Here is a 21,955-nt window from a genome sequence, read left to right as displayed (position 1 = left end):
ACAGTGTATTTTTTTGTCTGCTAGCCTTTGTCTGCTCATTTTGTTTTGTTTAAAAAAATATAAAATATATATATATTTTAACTGTCTGTTATCTCCGTCAGACACTCGGTGTTTCTGTGGTCTCCAAATACTTGCTTTTCAGGCATACTGATCACATATAATTTTTCTCCAACTAAATCCATTTGTATTGGGCTTTTCAAATATTTCAGGATGCCATTTAAAATGGGCAAGGGCAAGGGACGGGGAAGTTGACCTGATGCTGATGGTGCATGCTGAAGATGAGGCCGTGGCCAAGGTGAAAGTGGGCCACAACAATGACCCTCATCTTCGTGCTCGATCTTCCTGTGCTAGTTTCTTGTTATGACCCCAATGGCGAGGGTCTCAGAGGAACGTGGAAGTCTGCAGAATACAAAAATCCAGCTCATAGGGCAGTGGTAACTGGGTTGACCATATATCTACTCCTAACGCCAACACTAGAAGTAGCCGGGGATCATTCCTACGTTGATTCTAGATGACACGCGCCAGCCGGAGAATCTAGCTACCCCTAGTAGAGGAAAACAAAGACCTTTCTTGCCTCCAGAGAAGGGGACCCCAAAGCTGGATAGAAGCCCCCCACAAATAATGACGGTGAGGTAAGAAGAAATGACAAACACAGAAATGAACCAGGTTTAGCACAGAGAGGCCCGCTTACCGATAGCAGAATAAAGAAAGGTAACTTATATGGTCAACAAAAACCCCATCAAAATCCACACTGGAAACTCAAGAACCCCCGAACCGTCTAACGGTCCGGGGGGAGAACACCAGCCCCTAGAGCTTCCAGCAAAGGTCAGGATATAGATTTGGAACAAGCTGGACAAAAATACAAAACCAAAACAAATAGCAAAAAGCAAAAGGCAGACTTAGCTGATATAACTGGAACCAGGATCAGTAGACAAGAGCACAGCAGACTAGCTCTGATAACCACGTTGCCAGGCATTGAACTGAAGGTCCAGGGAGCTTATATAGCAACACCCCTAACTAACGACCCAGGTGCGGATAAAAGGAATGACAGAAAAACCAGAGTCAAAAAACTAGTAACCACTAGAGGGAGCAAAAAGCAAATTCACAACAGTACCCCCCCCTTAGTGAGGGGTCACCGAACCCTCACCACGACCACCAGGGCGATCAGGATGAGCGGCATGAAAGGCACGAACTAAATCGGCCGCATGAACATCAGAGGCGACCACCCAGGAATTATCCTCCTGACCATAGCCCTTCCACTTGACCAGGTACTGAAGCCTCCGCCTGGAGAGGCGAGAATCCAAGATCTTCTCCACCACGTACTCCAACTCGCCCTCAACCAACACCGGAGCAGGAGGCTCAGCAGAAGGAACTACAGGCACAATGTACCGCCGCAACAAGGACCTATGAAATACATTGTGAATAGCAAACGACACAGGAAGATCCAGACGAAAAGATACAGGATTAAGGATCTCCAATATCTTGTAAGGCCCAATAAAACGAGGTTTAAATTTGGGAGAGGAGACCTTCATAGGAACAAAGCGGGAAGAAAGCCACACCAAATCCCCAACGCGTAGTCGGGGACCCACACCGCGGCGGCGGTTGGCAAAGCGCTGAGCCTTCTCCTGTGACAACTTCAAGTTGTCCACCACATGATTCCAGATCCGCTGCAACCTATCCACCACAGAATCCACCCCAGGACAGTCAGAAGGCTCCACATGACCCGAAGAAAAGCGAGGATGGAAACCAGAGTTGCAGAAAAAAGGCGAAACCAAGGTGGCGGAACTAGCCCGATTATTAAGGGCAAACTCAGCCAACGGCAAGAATGTCACCCAATCGTCCTGATCAGCAGAGACAAAACACCTCAAATAAGCCTCCAAAGTCTGATTGGTTCGCTCCGTCTGTCCATTAGTCTGAGGATGGAAAGCAGACGAAAACGACAAATCAATGCCCATCCTACCACAAAAGGATCGCCAGAACCTGGAAACGAACTGGGATCCTCTGTCTGACACAATATTCTCAGGGATGCCGTGCAAACGAACCACGTTCTGGAAAAACACAGGAACCAGATCGGAAGAGGAAGGCAGCTTAGGCAAAGGAACCAAATGGACCATCTTGGAGAAGCGATCACATATCACCCAGATAACGGACATGCCCTGAGATAGCGGAAGATCAGAAATGAAATCCATGGAGATATGTGTCCAAGGTCTCTTCGGGACAGGCAAGGGCAAGAGCAAACCGCTGGCACGAGAACAGCAAGGCTTAGCTCGAGCACAAGTCCCACAGGACTGCACAAATGACCGCACATCCCTTGACAAGGAAGGCCACCAAAAGGACCTGGCCACCAGATCTCTGGTGCCAAAAATTCCCGGGTGACCTGCCAACACCGAGGAATGAACCTCGGAAATGACTCTGCTGGTCCACTTATCCGGGACAAACAGTCTGTCAGGTGGACAAGACTCAGGCCTATCAGCCTGAAATCTCTGCAACACACGTCGCAGATCCGGAGAAATAGCTGACAAGATAACTCCATCTTTAAGAATACCAACAGGATCAGCGACTCCAGGAGCATCAGGCACAAAGCTCCTAGAAAGAGCATCGGCCTTCACATTCTTTGAACCTGGTAAATACGAGACAACAAAATCAAAGCGGGAGAAAAACAATGACCAGCGGGCCTGTCTCGGATTAAGGCGTTTAGCAGACTCGAGATACATCAGATTTTTGTGATCAGTCAAGACCACCACACGATGCTTAGCGCCCTCGAGCCAATGACGCCACTCCTCAAATGCCCATTTCATGGCCAACAACTCCCGATTGCCCACATCATAATTTCGCTCGGCAGGCGAAAACTTCCTAGAGAAAAAGGCACAAGGTTTCATAACAGAGCAACCAGGGCCTCTCTGCGACAAAACGGCCCCTGCCCCAATCTCCGAAGCATCCACCTCAACCTGAAAGGGAAGTGAGACGTCAGGCTGGCACAAAACAGGCGCCGAAGTAAACCGGCGTTTCAACTCCTGGAAAGCCTCCACGGCAGCAGGAGCCCAGTTAGCTACATCGGAGCCCTTCTTGGTCATATCCGTCAAAGGTTTCACAATGCTAGAAAAATTAGCGATAAAACGACGGTAGAAGTTAGCGAAGCCCAAGAACTTCTGAAGACTCTTAACTGACGAGGGCTGAGTCCAATCAAGAATAGCTCGGACCTTGACTGGGTCCATCTCCACAGCAGAAGGGGAAAAAATGAACCCCAAAAAGGGAACCTTCTGTACACCAAAGAGACACTTTGAGCCCTTGACAAACAAAGAATTTTCACGCAAAATTTCAAAGACCAACCTGACCTGCTCCACATGCGAATCCCAATCATCAGAAAAAACCAAAATATCATCCAGATAAACAATCAAAAATTTATCCAGATACTTCCGGAAAATGTCATGCATAAAGGACTGAAAAACTGAAGGCGCATTGGAGAGCCCAAAAGGCATCACCAAGTACTCAAAATGACCTTCGGGCGTATTGAATGCGGTTTTCCATTCATCACCTTGCTTAATGCGCACAAGGTTGTACGCACCACGAAGGTCTATCTTGGTGAACCACTTGGCACCCTTAATCCGGGCAAACAAGTCAGACAACAGCGGTAAAGGATACTGAAATTTGACAGTGATCTTATTTAAAAGCCGATAATCAATACAAGGTCTCAAAGATCCGTCCTTTTTTGCCACAAAAAAGAATCCCGCACCAAGAGGGGAAGAAGACGGACGAATATGTCCTTTTTCCAGAGACTCCTTGATATATGAACGCATAGCGGTATGTTCAGGTACCGACAGATTAAACAGTCTTCCCTTAGGAAATTTACTGCCTGGGATCAAATCTATAGCACAGTCACAGTCCCTATGAGGAGGCAGTGCACTGGACTCAGACTCACTGAAGACATCCTGATAATCAGACAAATACTCCGGAACTTCCGAAGGCGTAGAAGAAGCAATAGACACAGGCAGGGAATCCTCATGAATACCACGACAGCCCCAACTTGAGACTGACATAGCCTTCCAGTCCAGGACTGGATTATGGGTCTGTAACCATGGCAGCCCTAAAACGACCAAATCATGCATTTTATGTAAAACCAGGAAACGTATCACCTCGCGGTGTTCAGGAGTCATGCACATGGTAACCTGAGTCCAATACTGCGGTTTATTTGCTGCCAATGGTGTAGCATCAATACCCCTAAGAGGAATAGGATTTTCTAATGGTTCAAGAGTAAAACCACAGCGCTTAGCAAATGAGAGATCCATGAGACTCAGGGCAGCACCTGAATCTACAAACGCCATGACAGGATAAGATGACAGTGAGCAAATCAAAGTTACAGACAGAATAAATTTAGGCTGCAAATTACCAACGGTGACAGGACTAACAACCTTAGCTATACGTTTAGAGCATGCTGAGATAACATGTGTAGAATCACCACAGTAGTAGCACAAGCCATTCCGGCGTCTATGAATTTTCCGCTCATTTCTAGTCAGGATTCTATCACATTGCATTAAATCAGGTGTCTGTTCAGACAACACCATGAGGGAATTTGCGGTTTTGCGCTCCCGCAACCGCCGGTCAATTTGAATAGCCAGTGCCATAGTATCATTCAGACCTGTGGGAATGGGAAAACCCACCATAACATTCTTAATGGCTTCAGAAAGGCCATTTCTAAAATTAGCGGCCAGTGCACACTCGTTCCAATGTGTCAGCACGGACCATTTCCGAAATTTTTGGCAATACACTTCAGCCTCGTCCTGCCCCTGAGACATAGACAGCAAGGCCTTTTCTGCCTGAATCTCAAGATTGGGTTCCTCATAAAGTAAACCGAGCGCCAGAAAAAACGCATCAAGATCAGCCAATGCCGGATCTCCTGGCGCCAGCGAAAAAGCCCAATCCTGAGGGTCGCCCCGTAAGAACGAAATAACAATTTTTACTTGCTGAGCAGAATCTCCTGATGAACAGGGTCTCAGGGACAAAAACAATTTACAATTATTCACGAAATTCCTAAACTTAAACCTGTCTCCGGAAAACAGTTCAGGAATCGGTATTTTAGGTTCTGACCTAGGATTTCTGATAACATAGTCTTGTATGCCCTGCACACGAGTAGCCAGCTGGTCCACACTTGTAATCAAGGTCTGGACATTCATGTCTGCAGCAAGCATAGCCACTCTGAGGTAAAGGGGAAGGAGAAAAAAAAAAAAACTCAGAATCTTCTTTCTTATAATCCCTCTTCTGCAATGCATTAAACATTTAATACTGGCCTGGCAAACTGTTATGACCCCAATGGCGAGGGTCTCAGAGGAACGTGGAAGTCTGCAGAATACAAAAATCCAGCTCATAGGGCAGTGGTAACTGGGTTGACCATATATCTACTCCTAACGCCAACACTAGAAGTAGCCGGGGATCATTCCTACGTTGATTCTAGATGACACGCGCCAGCCGGAGAATCTAGCTACCCCTAGTAGAGGAAAACAAAGACCTTTCTTGCCTCCAGAGAAGGGGACCCCAAAGCTGGATAGAAGCCCCCCACAAATAATGACGGTGAGGTAAGAAGAAATGACAAACACAGAAATGAACCAGGTTTAGCACAGAGAGGCCCGCTTACCGATAGCAGAATAAAGAAAGGTAACTTATATGGTCAACAAAAACCCCATCAAAATCCACACTGGAAACTCAAGAACCCCCGAACCGTCTAACGGTCCGGGGGGAGAACACCAGCCCCTAGAGCTTCCAGCAAAGGTCAGGATATAGATTTGGAACAAGCTGGACAAAAATACAAAACCAAAACAAATAGCAAAAAGCAAAAGGCAGACTTAGCTGATATAACTGGAACCAGGATCAGTAGACAAGAGCACAGCAGACTAGCTCTGATAACCACGTTGCCAGGCATTGAACTGAAGGTCCAGGGAGCTTATATAGCAACACCCCTAACTAACGACCCAGGTGCGGATAAAAGGAATGACAGAAAAACCAGAGTCAAAAAACTAGTAACCACTAGAGGGAGCAAAAAGCAAATTCACAACAGTTTCTAGGGGACCGCTGCACACTACTATTGAAGCCAGAGCAGTGTGAAAAGGTTGTTGGTTGGATAGCGGATAATATTTCCAATCACTTAGCCACTACCACCACCACCATGTCTTCCACACGGTCAAGTCTGAGTAGCTGTGAATTTGAACTGGATATTACTCACCCTGATCCTCCTTCCTCCCAAAATGCTGAGTGCCCTGAGACAACTGATCCTACACTTGGACACTCCAAAGAGCTGTCCAGTTTTCCCTTTAAAGATTCTGGACTCTGGGTAGATCAACTTGAAATGGGGCCAGATGAGATTGCATGTAGCGATACCCAAAGATTTGAACAGCCACTGTCACACTACAGTGATGGTGGGAAAGGGTCACAAGACGTGGACAATAATGAGACACATTTGGCAGAAAGTCAGGAGGAGGAACAGGGTGCGGATGTGGAATAAGAGGTGGTGGATGACATAGTGACTGACCCCACCTGGCAGGAGGACATGCAGAGCAAGGACAGCAGCACACATGGGAAAAGAGGCATATCACCTCAACAGGCAGGAAGAAGCTGTGTGGTGGCCACAGACAGAAGGTGTGCATCCATTCCCCATAATACTAACATGACGGAAGTTGCCATTCCAAATGTTAGATCTCCCGAGTATGGTTATTTTTTAAAGTCTCTGCCGATAACCCCAAACAGGCTATTTGCAGCATCTGCCATGACCGCATCAGCAGGGGTAGCAAAACTACCAGCCTGACCACCACCAGCATAATTAAGCACATGGCAGCAAATCACCCGCCTTTGTGGGCCAAACCCCAGGCTCCAGGACCACAATCTGCAGGTGACACCACTGCTTCTTCCACTGTTTGGCGTACAAGCCAATCCACAGTTCACTGTGCCTGTGAAGATGCCTCAGGCCCTGCACCTGTTGTTGCCCACATTCAACCAGCACCATCATGAAGCCCGTCTACGTCCTTGTCCCAGCCCAGACTTCAGTTGTCTATACCCTAGTCATTGGAGCGCAAGCGGAAATACCCAGCTAATGCCCCAAAGGCCACAGTACTAAATTCTAACAGTTCTCATCTGCTTGAGCTCGAAATGTTGCCTTTTAAGCTCTTTGAGATGGAAACTTTCCGCAACCTGATGGTGGCGGCCATCCCAAGGTACTCAGTCCCCAGTCGCCACTATATCTCCCGGTGTGCCGTACCGGCATACACCAGCATGTGTCCCATAACTTTACTCGTGCCCTTAACAATGTTACTAGGAAAGTCCACCTAACCACAGACACATGGACAAGTGCTTGTGGGCAGGGATGATGCATGTCACTGACATCACACTGGTTAACATAGTTGATGCAGAGACCCAGTCAAGCCTTGGGATGGAACACATCCTCCCCACGCAGAGGATGGTGGGACCTACGTCAATGAGGGTTGTCCTCACAGTCTACAGCTCCTGCACCTCCTCCTCTTCAGCCTCCATCTTTGAATTAAATACATCAGTCAGAAGCTGGAAGCACTGCAGCACTGCATCAGCCAAGCGGCAACAGGCTGTACTGAAGCTAATCTGCTTCGGTGACAAACTGCACAATGATGAAGAGTTGTGGACAGTGCTGAAAGAGCAGTCAGATATGTGGATGACACTGCTGAACCTGGTGGTGGCTCTGAGGCAAGGTGAGCTCACACATGTACCTTGCCTGGCCCATGTGCTTAACCTCGTGGTTCAATGTTTTCTGAAAATCTACCCGGAGCTGCTTGATCTGCTAGTGAAAGTACACCATCTGTCTGCTCATTTTAGAAAGTCAGCTACAGCTTCAGCCGCACTTGCAGTGCTTCAGCAGCATTTGCAGCTTCCAGCTCAATGACTGGCGTGTGATGTCCCCATGCTTTGGAACTCTACACTGCATATGTTGGAAAAAAATTGTGAGCAGAAGAGGGCAGTAGTTGACTATCACCATCAACAAGGCAGTGGATATTCAGTTCAGATTCCACACATAAGATCTCAGGAGTGGACATGGATGTCAGACATATGTACCATCCTCCAAAACTCTGAGGACTGCAAGATGTTGCACGGTAATGACGCCATAATAACCATCAACATTTCGCTTCACTGCATTCTGAAAACCTCTCTGCTCACAATTAAGGAGGATGCAATGCAGGTGGAACATGAGGACATGGAGCAAGAAGCTATTCAGGGTGATTACACTCAGCCCAGCCTCATATATTCCCAATGTGGATTGGTAGACAATGAGGAGGAGGAGGAAGAACAGGAGCTACACTTGTCACCTGTAACAAAGTTAAAATAAAAAATCAACAATATCACATACCTTCCGTCGTTACAGTCAAGTCCCACGATGTAAATCCATCTTAAGGGGTTAAATTAATTTACAAGCAGGAGTTTGTGGAATGAATGGAGTGCAGGGGAACGTAGTTACCTAGACTCTTGGTGATGCGCCCCCTGCTGGCATAAACTCATATGAACCCGAGCGTGGGAATTTTTCTGAATATTTTCTCACGCTCAAATTCATATGAAGTTATGCCAGCTGGGGGCGCAGCACCGCAAGTCTAGGTAGCTACGTTCCCCTGCTTCCATTCATTCCCCAGATTTTACAGTCAGGAGCACAGCTGCATTAGCAGGCTCCTGGCTGTAAAATTATTTAACCCCTTCAGATGGATTTACAGCTTGGGACAAGCGATGGAAAGTATGGGATATTGTTGTTTTTTTTATTTTAACTTTGTTTCAGGTGACAAGGGTTTTCAATTGGATTGAGAGTATTATAAACTATTACAACACCATGTGTCTTTATTTCATTAAAATACTTTTTTTCATAATGTGTGTGTGTTTTATTAACCATTTACTACTATTGGATTAATAATGGAAAGGTGTCTTATTGACACCTCTCCATTATTAACCTGGCTTAATGTCACCTTACAATAGCAAGGTGACATTAACTCTTTTTTACCCCATATCCCACCGCTACACGGGAGTGGGAAGAGAGTGGCTAAGTGCAAGAATAGGTGCATCTTACAGATGTGCCTTTTCTGGGGTGGCTGGGGGCAGATGTTTTTAGCCGGGGGGGGGCCAATAACCATGGTCCCTCTCTAGGCTATTGATATCTGCCCTCAGTCACTGGCTTTCCCACTCTGGCGGGAAAATTGTGCGGGAGCCCACGTCATTTTTTTCCGCGATTTAACCCTTTATTTTAACAGCTAGAGCCCCAAAATTTTGCAAACACACACTACTAACATTAGTAGTGAGGAATATGCAAAAAAAGGGATATGAAATGGTTTACTGTATGTAAACCATGTCTCATATCATGTCGGGTTTGGGAAGGGGATAGTAAAAGCCGGCAATTGAATTACCGGCTTTTCTGCTATCTAGCGCTGTATTAAATATATATATATATATATATATATATATATGTGTGTCTCACTGACATATATATATATATATATATATATATATTTATATATATATATATATATATATATATATGTGTGTGTGTATGTTTTCATGAATATTTCAGCCCATGGATCCATTGTATGTCCGTTTTGCAAGCCGGCGAGAAAATCTCACCGTACAGATGCCATACGGATTACATACGGAGGTTTACATGCGCAAAATATTCTGCCACATCCTGCCTACGGATGACATACGGATCACTATTTTGGGATCTTTTCTGCGTAGTGCGGCCGTAAAAAAAGGACGGCATTTTCATACGCCTAGTGTCATGCCGGCCTTATCCTCATCTTTATCATCCACAACCACTAGAACACCTGGGTGAACGTATTTTGTGATGCAAAAGTCACTCAATTTTTGTGCAAGGATGTTTTTATGATGCCCGTTACTAATTTGAAACCAAAACAAATGTTACTCCCCATGGGGGAAAAATTTCATATGTCATAAAAATTAGATGTACCTATACTCTTCCCATTTCTTCCTATATTTTCCATTTTTCCTATCTCTTGACCATCCTCTTATGACCTAGCATATACCTCTCCAATATAAAAATATTGAAATACTATTATATATTTATTTATATCTCTGTCTCTGAGCTGTTGCTAGGGACCAACATATCTCATTGGACACATTCTGGCATTATATCTGTGAACCTGTGTTCATCCCTCCCTTTTGTTATTTTCTTTCATACTGTAGGTGGAGTCACATATTTTATTCATTTGTTTGATTTCAGTATGATTGATCATTATTTTGTCTTCTCATTCTTCGCCACTCAATTTTTGTGCAAGGTTTTTTTATAATGCCCGTTAATAATTTGAAACCAAAGCAAATGTCACTCCCGCAGGGGGAAATGTCATAAAAATGAGATGTAGGTATATTTTTCCCATTTATTCCTATATATTCAATTTTTCCTATCTATGGACCATTCTGTTATAACATTTTGTATACCTCTCCAATATAAAAATATTGAAATGCTATTATATTATATATTTTTCATATCCCTGTCTCTGAGCTGTTGCTTGGGACCACCATATCTCGTTGGACACATTCTGGCTTCATATCTATGAACGCGTGTTCACTCCTCCCTTTTGTAATTTTCTTTCATAGGTGGATTCACAGCTTTTATTCATTTGTTTGATTTCAGTATGATTGATCATTATTATGTCTTCTCATTCTACGCCACTAGTTTTTAATGAAGCCTTCCTCCACATCTCATCATCCACTGATACTAGATCACAAGGGTTAACGTGTTCTGTGCTGCTACAGTAAGTCAATTTTTTGGCAAGGGTGTCTATGATCCACATACATTTTTTTTTTAAATGTACCCTCCATGGGGAAATGTTTGTCAGCCCATATACTTAGTGTATAGGCATTACGAGTCTGGAAGACCCACTCCTTTGTAATGGGACAGTTTTTTAAGGAGTCCCTCCTCCATGTTTATTCCAAGGGGGATTGGGTTGCTGGCAAACTTGGGTCAAGGCGGCCCTTGCATTCAATGCATAAGGAAACTGTATGGCAGGACACATTGAAGACTGTGAAGTGGGTTTTCCTGTGGTCATCCAGTATCTGGGTTCAAAGGCTTATTGGGGTACATATGACTAGATAGCAGGGCAGGACTTGCATTCAATGCAACATTTTTTCAGGAGGCCCTCTTGTGAAAGGAGTATTGGGGTGCACTGTAAATCTTGGCAGCACAGCTACTCACTGCATAGGCAATAACAGCATAGGAGACCCACCGTTTAATAATGGCCCTTTAAGAATATTTATGCCTAGTGATGCCCCTCTAAAAATAAGATTCACTCCTTCATAAATGAAACAAGATGTGTCTACTTATGTGTCCCACGCCACATGGCCAGCTAGGGTTGTTTAATGTTACAATGATATTTCCCAGTGAATGCATTTGTATTGGTTGAAATCAATGTTAAAGCTGAAAAACGCATAAAAAACGCTGCATGTGAACATAGCAAAAGTGGTTGAGGAACATTTTGGTGTGGGGTTAATTATTTTGCCTTATATAAAAGTCATTACCCTGGAAAGGATGCACCTTAACATATTTCCCAGCAACATCATTTTTATTTCATTTTTGTATGTTTTTTGGTGCATTGTTGTGAACTCTGTTTTCGGGCTCCCTCTTGTGGTCACAGGTGGTATTGCGTGAGTTTTATTTTTGGGCTCCCCCTGGTGGCTTTGTTTGTTATCTTGCGGGTCTGTGGCTGGATCAGCTGCCTCGTTATTCTCTAGGGAGGTTCATATTTAGCTCTGCTTCACCTCACTTGTTCCCAGCTGTCGATGTATTCAGTGCTATTCTGATTACTCCTGACTATCTTGGTTTTCTGTCTCTTCTTGAGAAGCTAAGTTCTGTTTGATTATTTTTTGCTCATCTGTCTGCAATATGATTTCTGTTTATGATGAGTTTAGTCCAGCTTGCTAATATGTGATTTCTTGCTGCTGGTAAGCTCTGGGGTACGGAGTTGCTTCCCCCGCACCGTTAGTTGGTGCGGGGGCTCGAGCAATCTCTGCGTGGATATTTTGAATAGGGTTTTTCATTGACCGCACAGTTCTTTTCCTATTTTCTGCTATCTAGTGTTAGTGGGCCTCATTTGCTAAATCTATTTCATATCTGCGTATGTGCTTTCCCCTTAAATCACCGTTAATATTTGTGGGGGGCTTTTCTATATCTTTGGGGGTCATTTCTCTGAGGCAAGTGAGGACTTACTTTCTCTCTAGGAATAGTCAGTTTCTCAGGCCGTGACGAGACGTCTAGGTTTTTCAGGTAATGTTCCATGGCTACTTATAGTTGTTTGCGGATAGGATCAGGTTGCGGTCAATTCAGTTACCACTTCCCCAGAGCTAGTCGTCGGTTCAGTTTCTTAGCTAGTCAGATTTGTGATCCTTGCCACTACGATCATAACAGTACAGACGGCCTATAAAGTGTTAATTGCATGGCAGAAGCAGGAGAAGAGAAGCCTTGAGTTTTTTTTTTTTGCTTCTGTGTGTCTAGCTGCTGTGTGTCTAGCCTCTCTCCTCCTCTTAATCTTGGTGTGGCTCTGAGTTCAGCTGCTTACATGGATATCCAGAGTTTGGCCTCCAGTGTAGATCATCTTGCTGCAAGGGTACAAAGTATTCAGGATTTTGTTGTTCACAGTCCTATGTCAGAACCTAGAATACCTATTCCGGAGTTGTTTTCTGGAGATAGATCTAGGTTCCTGAATTTTAAGAACAATTGCAAGTTGTTTCTTTCTTTGAAACCTCGTTCCTCTGGTGATTCCGTTCAGCAAGTTAAGATTATTATTTCTTTCTTGCGCGGCGACCCTCAACATTGGGCCTTCGCATTGGCGCCAGGGGATCCTGCATTGCTCAGTGTGGATGCGTTTTTTCTGGCCTTTGGATTGCTCTATGAGGAACCTAATCTTGAGAACCAGGCTGAAAAAGCTTTGTTGGCCCTCTCTCAGGGGCAAGATGAAGCAGAGGTGTATTGCCAGAAATTTCGGAAATGGTCGGTGATTACTCAATGGAATGAGTGTGCCCTGGCTGCAAATTTCAGAAAAGGTCTTTCTGAAGCCATTAAGAATGTCATGGTGGGGTTCCCTACGCCTGCAGGTCTGAATGAGTCAATGACTCTGGCCATTCAGATTGATCGGCGTTTGCGGGAGCGCAAACCTGCGCACCATTTGGCGGTGTCTTCTGAACATACACCTGAGTCTATGCAATGTGATAGAATTCTGACCAGAAGTGAACGGCAAAATTATAGACGACAAAATGGGTTGTGCTTTTACTGTGGTGACTCAGCTCATGTTATCTCAGCATGCTCTAAGCGCACAAAAAAGATTGATAAGTCTGTCACCATCGGTACTTTACAGCCTAAGTTCATTTTGTCTGTTACCCTGATTTGTTCCCTGTCATCTTACCCGGTTATGGCTTTTGTGGATTCAGGTGCTGCCCTGAGTCTGATGGATTTGTCATTTGCCAGGTGCTGTGGTTTTGTTTTGGAGCCTTTAAAATTCCCTATTCCACTAAGTGGAATTGATGCTACACCATTGGCTATGAATAAACCTCAGTACTGGACACAAGTGACCATGTGCATGACTCCTGTTCATCAGGAGGTGATTCGCTTTCTTGTACTGCATAATTTGTATGATGTCGTCGTGTTGGGTCTGCCATGGTTGCAGACTCATAATCCAGTCCTGGATTGGAAAGCAATGTCTGTGTCAAGTTGGGGTTGCCAGGGAATTCATGGTGACGCTCCTGTGGTGTCAATTGCTTCATCCACTCCTTCTGAAGTCCCTGCGTTTTTGTCGGACTACCAGGATGTATTTGATGAGCCCAAACTCAGTTCTCTACCTCCTCATAGGGATTGTGATTGTGCTATAAATTTGATTCCTGGTAGTAAGTTTCCTAAGGGACGACTTTTCAATTTGTCAGTGCCGGAGCATGCTGCTATGCGGAGTTATATAAAGGAGTCTTTGGAGAAAGGACTTATTCGCCCCTCCTCCTCCCCTCTTGGTGCGGGGTTCTTTTTTGTGGCTAAGAAGGATGGTTCCCTGAGACCTTGTATTGATTATCGCCTTCTAAATAAGATCACGGTCAAATTTCAGTACCCTTTGCCATTGTTATCTGATCTGTTTGCTCGCATTAGGGGGTCTAGTTGGTTCACCAAGATAGATCTTCGTGGTGCTTATAACCTTGTGCGTATTAAGCAGGGTGATGAATGGAAAACTGCATTTAATACGCCTGAAGGCCACTTTGAGTACTTGGTGATGCCTTTTGGACTTTCTAACGCTCCTTCTGTCTTTCAGTCCTTCATGCACGACATCTTCCGCGAATATCTGGATAAATTTATGATTGTGTATCTGGATGATATTCTGTTTTTTTCTGATGATTGGGAGTCCCGTGTTAAGCAGGTCAGGATGGTGTTTCAGGTCCTGCGTGCCAATGCTTTATTTGTGAAGGGCTCAAAATGTCTTTTTGGAGTCCAGAAGGTTTCTTTTTTGGGTTTCATTTTTTTCTCCTTCTACTATTGAGATGGACCCAGTCAAGGTTCAGGCTATTCATGACTGGACGCAGCCTACATCTGTTAAGAGTCTTCAGAAGTTCTTGGGTTTTGCTAATTTTTACCGTCGCTTCATCGATAATTTTTCTGGTGTTGTTAAGCCTTTGACGGATTTGACCAAAAAGGGTTCTGATGTTACTAATTGGTCTCCTGTGGCTGTGGAGGCCTTTCGGGAGCTGAAGCACCGGTTTTCTTCTGCTCCGGTCTTATGTCAGCCAGATGTCTCTCTTCCTTTCCAGGTCGAGGTTGATGCTTCTGAGATTGGAGCGGGGGCTGTTTTGTCGCAGAGAAGCTCTGATGGCTCTGTGATGAAGCCATGTGCTTTCTTTTCAAGAAAGTTTTCACCTGCCGAGCGGAATTATGATGTCGGTAATCAGGAGTTGTTGGCTATGAAGTGGGCATTTAAGGAGTGGCGACATTGGCTCGAGGGAGCTAAGCATCGTGTGGTGGTCTTGGCTGATCACAAAAATCTGATTTATCTCGAGTCGGCCAAGCAGCTGAATCCTAGACAGGCTCGTTGGTCGTTGTTTTTCTCTCGTTTTGATTTCGTGGTCTCGTACCTGCCTGGTTCGAAGAATGTGAAGGCTGATGCTCTGTCTAGGAGTTTTGTGCCTGACTCTCCTGGAGATTCAGAGCCGGCTTGTATCCTCAGAGAAGGGGTGATTTTGTCCGCCATCTCCCCAGATTTGCGACGAGTGTTGCAGAAGTTTCAGGCGGATAGACCTGATCGTTGTCCACCGGATAGACAGTTTGTCCCAGATAGATGGACCAGTAGAGTCATTTCCGAGGTTCATTCTTCGGTGTTGGCGGGCCATCCTGGAATATTTGGTACCAGAGATTTGGTGGCCAGGTCCTTTTGGTGGCCTTCCTTGTCGCGGGATGTGCGTTCCTTTGTGCAGTCTTGTGGAATTTGTGCTCGGGCTAAGCCTTGCTGTTCTCGTGCCAGTGGTTTGTTGTTACCTTTGCCTGTCCCGAAGAGGCCTTGGACGCACATTTCCATGGATTTTATTTCAGATCTCCCTGTCTCTCAGAGAATGTCTGTCATCTGGGTGGTGTGTGATCGTTTTTCTAAGATGGTTCATTTGGTGCCCTTGTCTAAGTTGCCTTCCTCCTCCGAGTTGGTTCCACTGTTTTTTCAAAATGTGGTTCGTTTGCACGGGATCCCTGAAATTATTGTTTCCGACAGAGGATCCCAGTTTGTGTCTAGATTTTGGCGGACCTTTTGTGCTAAGATGGGCATTGATTTGTCTTTTTCGTCAGCCTTCCATCCTCAGATGAATGGCCAAACCGAGCGAACTAATCAGACCTTGGAAAATTATTTAAGATCTTTTGTTTCTGCTGATCAGGACGACTGGGTCACTTTTTTGCCATTGGCCGAGTTTGCCCTTAATAATCGGGCTAGTTCTGCTACTTTGGTTTCTCCTTTTTTTTGTAATTCGGGGTTTCATCCTCGTTTTTCCTCGGGTCAGGTGGAGCCTTCTGACTGTCCTGGAGTGGATATTGTGGTGGATAGGTTGCATCAGATTTGGGATCATGTGGTGGACAATTTGAAGCTGTCACAAGAGAAGGCTCAGCGCTTTGCCAACCGCCGTCGCTGTGTGGGTCCCCGACTTCGCGTTGGGGACTTGGTGTGGTTGTCTTCTCGCTTTGTTCCTATGAAGGTCTCCTCTCCTAAGTTCAAGCCTCGGTTTATCGGTCCTTATAAGATTTTGGAAGTCCTTAACCCTGTGTCATTTTGTCTGGACCTCCCAGCATCGTTTGCTATTCATAATGTGTTCCATCGGTCGTTGTTGCGGAGGTATGTGGTGCCTGTGTTTCCTTCGGTTGAGCCTCCTGCCCCTGTGCTGATTGAGGGTGAATTGGAATAAGTGGTGGAGAAGATCTTGGATTCTCGTGTTTCTAGACGGAGGCTTCAGTATTTGGTTAAGTGGAAGAGCTATGGTCAGGAGGATAATTCCTGGGTTGTCGCCCCTGATGATTATGCGGCCGATTTGGTTCGTGCCTTCCATGTGGCTCACCCTGATCGCCCTGGGGGTTTTGATGAGGGTTCGGTGACCCCTCCTCAAGGGGAGGGTACTGTTGTGAACTCTGTTTTCGGGCTCCCTCTTGTGGTCACAGGTGGTATTGCGTGAGTTTTATTTTTGGGCTCCCCCTGGTGGCTTTGTTTGTTATCTTGCGGGTCTGTGGCTGGATCAGCTGCCTCGTTATTCTCTAGGGAGGTTCCTATTTAGCTCTGCTTCACCTCACTTGTTCCCAGCTGTCAATGTATTCAGTGCTATTCTGATTACTCCTGACTATCTTGGTTTTCTGTCTCTTCTTGAGAAGCTAAGTTCTGTTTGATTATTTTTTGCTCATCTGTCTGCAATATGATTTCTGTTTATGATGAGTTTAGTCCAGCTTGCTAATATGTGATTTCTTGCTGCTGTTAAGCTCTGGGGTACGGAGTTGCTTCCCCCGCACCGTTAGTTGGTGCGGGGGCTCGAGCAATCTCTGCGTGGATATTTTGAATAGGGTTTTTCATTGACCGCACAGTTCTCTTCCTATTTTCTGCTATCTAGTGTTAGTGGGCCTCATTTGCTAAATCTATTTCATCTCTGCGTATGTGCTTTCCCCTTAACTCACTGTTAATATTTGTGGGGGGCTTTTCTATATCTTTGGGGGTCATTTCTCTGAGGCAAGTGAGGACTTACTTTCTCTCTAGGAATAGTCAGTTTCTCAGGCCGTGACGAGACGTCTAGGATTTTCAGGTAACGTTCCACAGCTACTTATAGTTGTTTGCGGATAGGATCAGGTTGCGGTCAATTCAGTTACCACTTCCCCAGAGCTAGTCGTCGGTTCAGTTTCTTAGCTAGTCAGATTTGCGATCCTTGCCACTAGGATCATAACAGTGCATCTGTAAAAATGGCGTGAAACTCTGGCAACATTGCTTACAGATGTGATCTAGGAGTCAGAAATGCTTCCAGGTGCGATCCCTATGATGTTCCTGTGTCATTTGAGCAGTGTTTCCAGCATTTTCAGATGATTTTAGACCTTAAAAGGACCCCGGAGGATCGCGTTAAAACTACTCGGGTTTTCCATAGACTTACATTGGACTCGTTGCTCGGGTCGAGTACCCGAGTATTCCAATTTGCTCAACCCGAGCAACAAGCACCCGAGCATTTTAGTGCTCGCTCATCACCAATAATATTAATCCCCACCAAAAAGCCCCAAATCCTGAAATCCATAGAGGCCCCATAACCACCAGCAGCTAGGCCATGTTTGTTCTCTAAGCTTAGCTAAAATCTCAATACAAAAGATGACATCAGTCTCAACCTTCTGCGATCACATTATGAGGAGTTATAGCATAAATTGAGATTTCCTAAATTCATGAAGGGCTGAGAACCGCCTACAACTGGGCCCATTTGAGGTCATTACAGAGGAATGTGTGGGTGGGACATAGGGTCTGATAAAAGATCGATCCCAATAATCATCAGCGTTCATGCAGAGAGCTGCATATCGTGTATGCAGGGGCTCTGCTTATCGACAGCCAAATCAAAGCGCTCTCCTTGGGCTAAACTAAATTGTCTCTGCGATCAATGTAGTAAATTCTCCTGTTAATCCCTTTTATTTTTTTAACTGTTTATGCTGTATTGCTTTATCCCCAGTGTAAAATGTTTTGTATGTTATTCATAAACACTGCCTCTCTTTGGATTAAATAAAAAATGTATTAATTATTTTTCTTCTTTTCTGTAAACCACGCCTCAAAGTTACAGTAAACGGTGTCCATTTGACCAAAACAGAGTAGTCTGGTGTCATCGGAGAGTTAGCTGTGACCGTATCGGGGTGTGTACACATATTCAATGTGTTGGAATCTGGAAGTGTATATGCTATACACTCACCAATAATTTTACGATAGCCGGCCTAATGTTGCAAACTGGCTGCAGCCTTCTCAGTTGATCGTTGGGCAATCGTGTAATTGTCATGATTATAGGGGGCAACAGTCAGTGGTTCATTTCAAAGATCACAGCGGGTGGTACTCGTGACCTTCCTGGCCTGTGATATCAGTGATTTGTGGGGTAAGAAAGTCCTGACAAATATTGTATCCCTGATATATATACAGCTCTGGCAAAATTAAAGAGACCACTGCAAAATGTTCAGTTTGTCTGATTTTTCTATTTATATGTATATTTTTGAGAAAAATGTAAATTTTTCTTTTATTCTATAAACTTCTGACAACATATCTCCAAATTTCCAAGCAATACATTTTATATTTTTTTCCTGACAAAGAAAAATGGTCAAATATTTTTTTTTTAAACTGTGCTTTCAGACCTCAAATAATGAAAAGAAAACAAGTTCATATATATACAGTATAGACCAAAAGTTTGGACACACCTTCTCATTTAAAGATTTTTCTGTATTTTCATGACTATGAAAATTGTAAATTCACACTGAAGGCATCAAGACTATGAATTAACACATGTGGAATTATATACTTAACAAAAAAGTGTGAAACAACTGAAAATATGTCTTATATTCTAGTTTCTTCAAAGTAGCCACCTTTTGCTTTGATGACTGCTTTTCACTCTCTTGGCATTCTCTTTATGAGCTTCAAGAGGTAGTCACCAGGAATGGTCTTCTAACAATATTGAAGGAGTTCCCAGAGATGCTTAGCACTTGTTGGCCCTTTTGCCTTCACTCTGCGGTCCAGCTCAACCCAAACCATCTCGATTGGGTTCAGGTCTGGTGACTGTGGAGGCCAGGTCATCTATCTGACGTAGCACCCCATCACTCTCCTTCTTGGTCAAATAGCCCTTACACAGCCAGGAGGTGTGTTTGGAGTCTTTGTCCTCTTGAAAAATAAATGATGGTCCAACTAAACACAAACCGGATGGAATAGCATGCTGCTGCAAGATGCTGTGGTAGCCATGCTGGTTCAGTATGCCTTCATTTTTTAATAAATCCCCCACAGTGTGTGTCACCAGCAAAGCACCCCCACCATCACATCTCATCCTCCATGCTTCACGGTGGGAACCAAGCATGTAGAGTCCATCCGTTCACCTTTTCTGCATCACACAAAGACAAGGTGGTTGGAACCAAAGATCTCAAATTTGGACTCATCAGACCAAAGCACAGATTTCCACTGGTCTAATGTCCATTCCTTGTGTTCTTTAGCCCAAACAAGTCTCTTCTGCTTGTTGCCTGTCAGTGGTTTCCCAGCAGCTATTTTACCATGAAGGCCTGCTGAGCAAAGTCTCCTCTTAACAGATGTTGTAGAGATGTGTGTGCTGCTAGAACTCTGTGTGGAATTGACCTGGTCTCTAATCTGAGCTGCTGTTAACCTGCGATTTCTGAGGCTGGTGACTCGGTTAAACTTATCCTCAGAAGCAGAGGTGACTCGTGGTCTTTCTTTCCTGGGGCAGTCCTCATGTGAGACAGGTTCTTTGTAGCGCTTGATGGTTTTTGCCACTGCACTTGGGGAAACTTTCAAAGTTTTCCCAATTTTTCGGACTGACTGACCTTCATTTCTTAAAGTAATGATGGCCACTCGTTTTTCTTTACTTAACTTCTTTTTTCTTGCCATAATACAAATTCTAACAGTCTATTCAGTAGGACTATCAGCTGTATATCCACCAGACTTCTGCACAACACAACTGATATTCCCAACTTTCTTTGAAGAACCTAGAATATAAGACATAATTTCAGTTATTTCACACTTTTTTGTTAAGTATATAATTCCACATTTGTTAATTCATAGTTTTAATGCCTTCAGTGTAAATTTGCAATTTTCATAGTCATGAAAATACAGAAAAATCTTTACATGAGAAGGTGGGTCAAATCTTTTGGTCTGTACTGTATATATATATATATATATATATATATATATATATATATATATATATATATATATATATATACAGTATATATATCTATATATATATATATATATATATATATATATATATATATATTACAGACCAAACGTAAACGTGAACTGTAAATTCACACTGAAGGCATCAAAACTATGAATTAACACATGTGGAATTATATACTTAACAAAAAAGTGTGAAACAACTGAAAATATGTTTTATATTCTAGGTTCTTCAAAGTATCCACCTTTTGTTTTGATGACTGACTGCTCTGCACACTCTTGGCATTCTCTTGATGAGCTTCAAGAGACAGTCACTGGAAATGGTTTTCGCTTCATAGGTGTGCCCTGTCAGGTTTAATAAGTGGGAATTCTTGCCTTATAAATGGGGTTGGGAATATCAGTTGTGTTGTGCAGAAGTCTGGTGGATACACAGCTGATAGTCCTACTGAATAGACTGTTGGAATTTGTATGGCAAGAAAAAATCAGTTGAGTAAAGTAAAACAAGTGGCCATCATTACTTTAAGAAATGAAGGTCAGTCAGTCCGAAAATTTGGGAAAACTTTGAAAGTGTCCCCAAGTGCAGTGGCAAAAACCATCAAATGCTCCAAAGAAACTGGCTCACATGAGGACTGCCCCAGGAAAGAAAGACCAAGAGTCACCTCTGCTTCTGAGGATAAGTTTAACCAAGTAACCAGCCTCAGAAATCGCAGGTTAACAGCAGCTCAGATTAGAGACCAGGTCAATGCCACACAGAGTTCTAGCAGCAGACATATCTCTACAACAACTGTTAAGAGGAGACTTTGCGCAGCAGGCCTTCATGGTAAAATAGCTGCTAGGAAACCACTGACAGGCAACAAGCAGATCACCACAGAAACAGAACCTAGGTAACAGAATTTTTCAGAGCCCATGACGGCACCACTTAGAAAGGGGATCAACCCTTCAGGGACAGGAAACCATGTCTCTCTCTGCAATCTGGAGCCTCTTCGGTCAGCTGACCGAAGAGGCTCCAGATTGCAGAGAGAGACATGGTTTCCTGTCCCTGACAGGCAACAAGCAGAAGAGACTTGTTTGGGCTAAAGAACACAAGGAATGGACATTAGACCAGTGGAAATCTGTGCTTTGGTCTGATGAGTCCAAATTTGAGATCTTTGGTTCCAGAAAAGGTGAACGGATGGACTCTACATGCCTGGTTCCCACCATGAAGCATGATGAAGGTGGTGTGATGGCATGGGAGTGCTTTGCTGGTTACACTGTTGGGGATTTATTCAAAATTGAAGGAATGCTGAACCAACATGGCTACTACAGCATCTTGCAGCGGCATGCTATTCCATCCGGTTTGCGTTTAGTTGGACCATCATTTATTTTTAAACAGGACAATGACCCCAAATACTCCTCCTGGCTGTGTAAGGGCTATTTGACCAAGAAGGAGAGTGATGGGGTGCTACGTCAGATAGATGACCTGGCCTCCACAGTCACCAGACCTGAACCCAATCGAGATGGTTTGGGTTGAGCTGGACCGCAGAGTGAAGGCAAAAGGGCCAACAAGTGCTAAGCATCTCTGGGAA

Source organism: Ranitomeya variabilis, chromosome 4 (assembly GCF_051348905.1).
Source record: "Ranitomeya variabilis isolate aRanVar5 chromosome 4, aRanVar5.hap1, whole genome shotgun sequence".
Lineage (NCBI taxonomy): Eukaryota > Metazoa > Chordata > Amphibia > Anura > Dendrobatidae > Ranitomeya > Ranitomeya variabilis.
The sequence above is the reverse complement of the archived record's forward strand: the minus strand, read 5'-3'. Positions refer to the sequence as shown.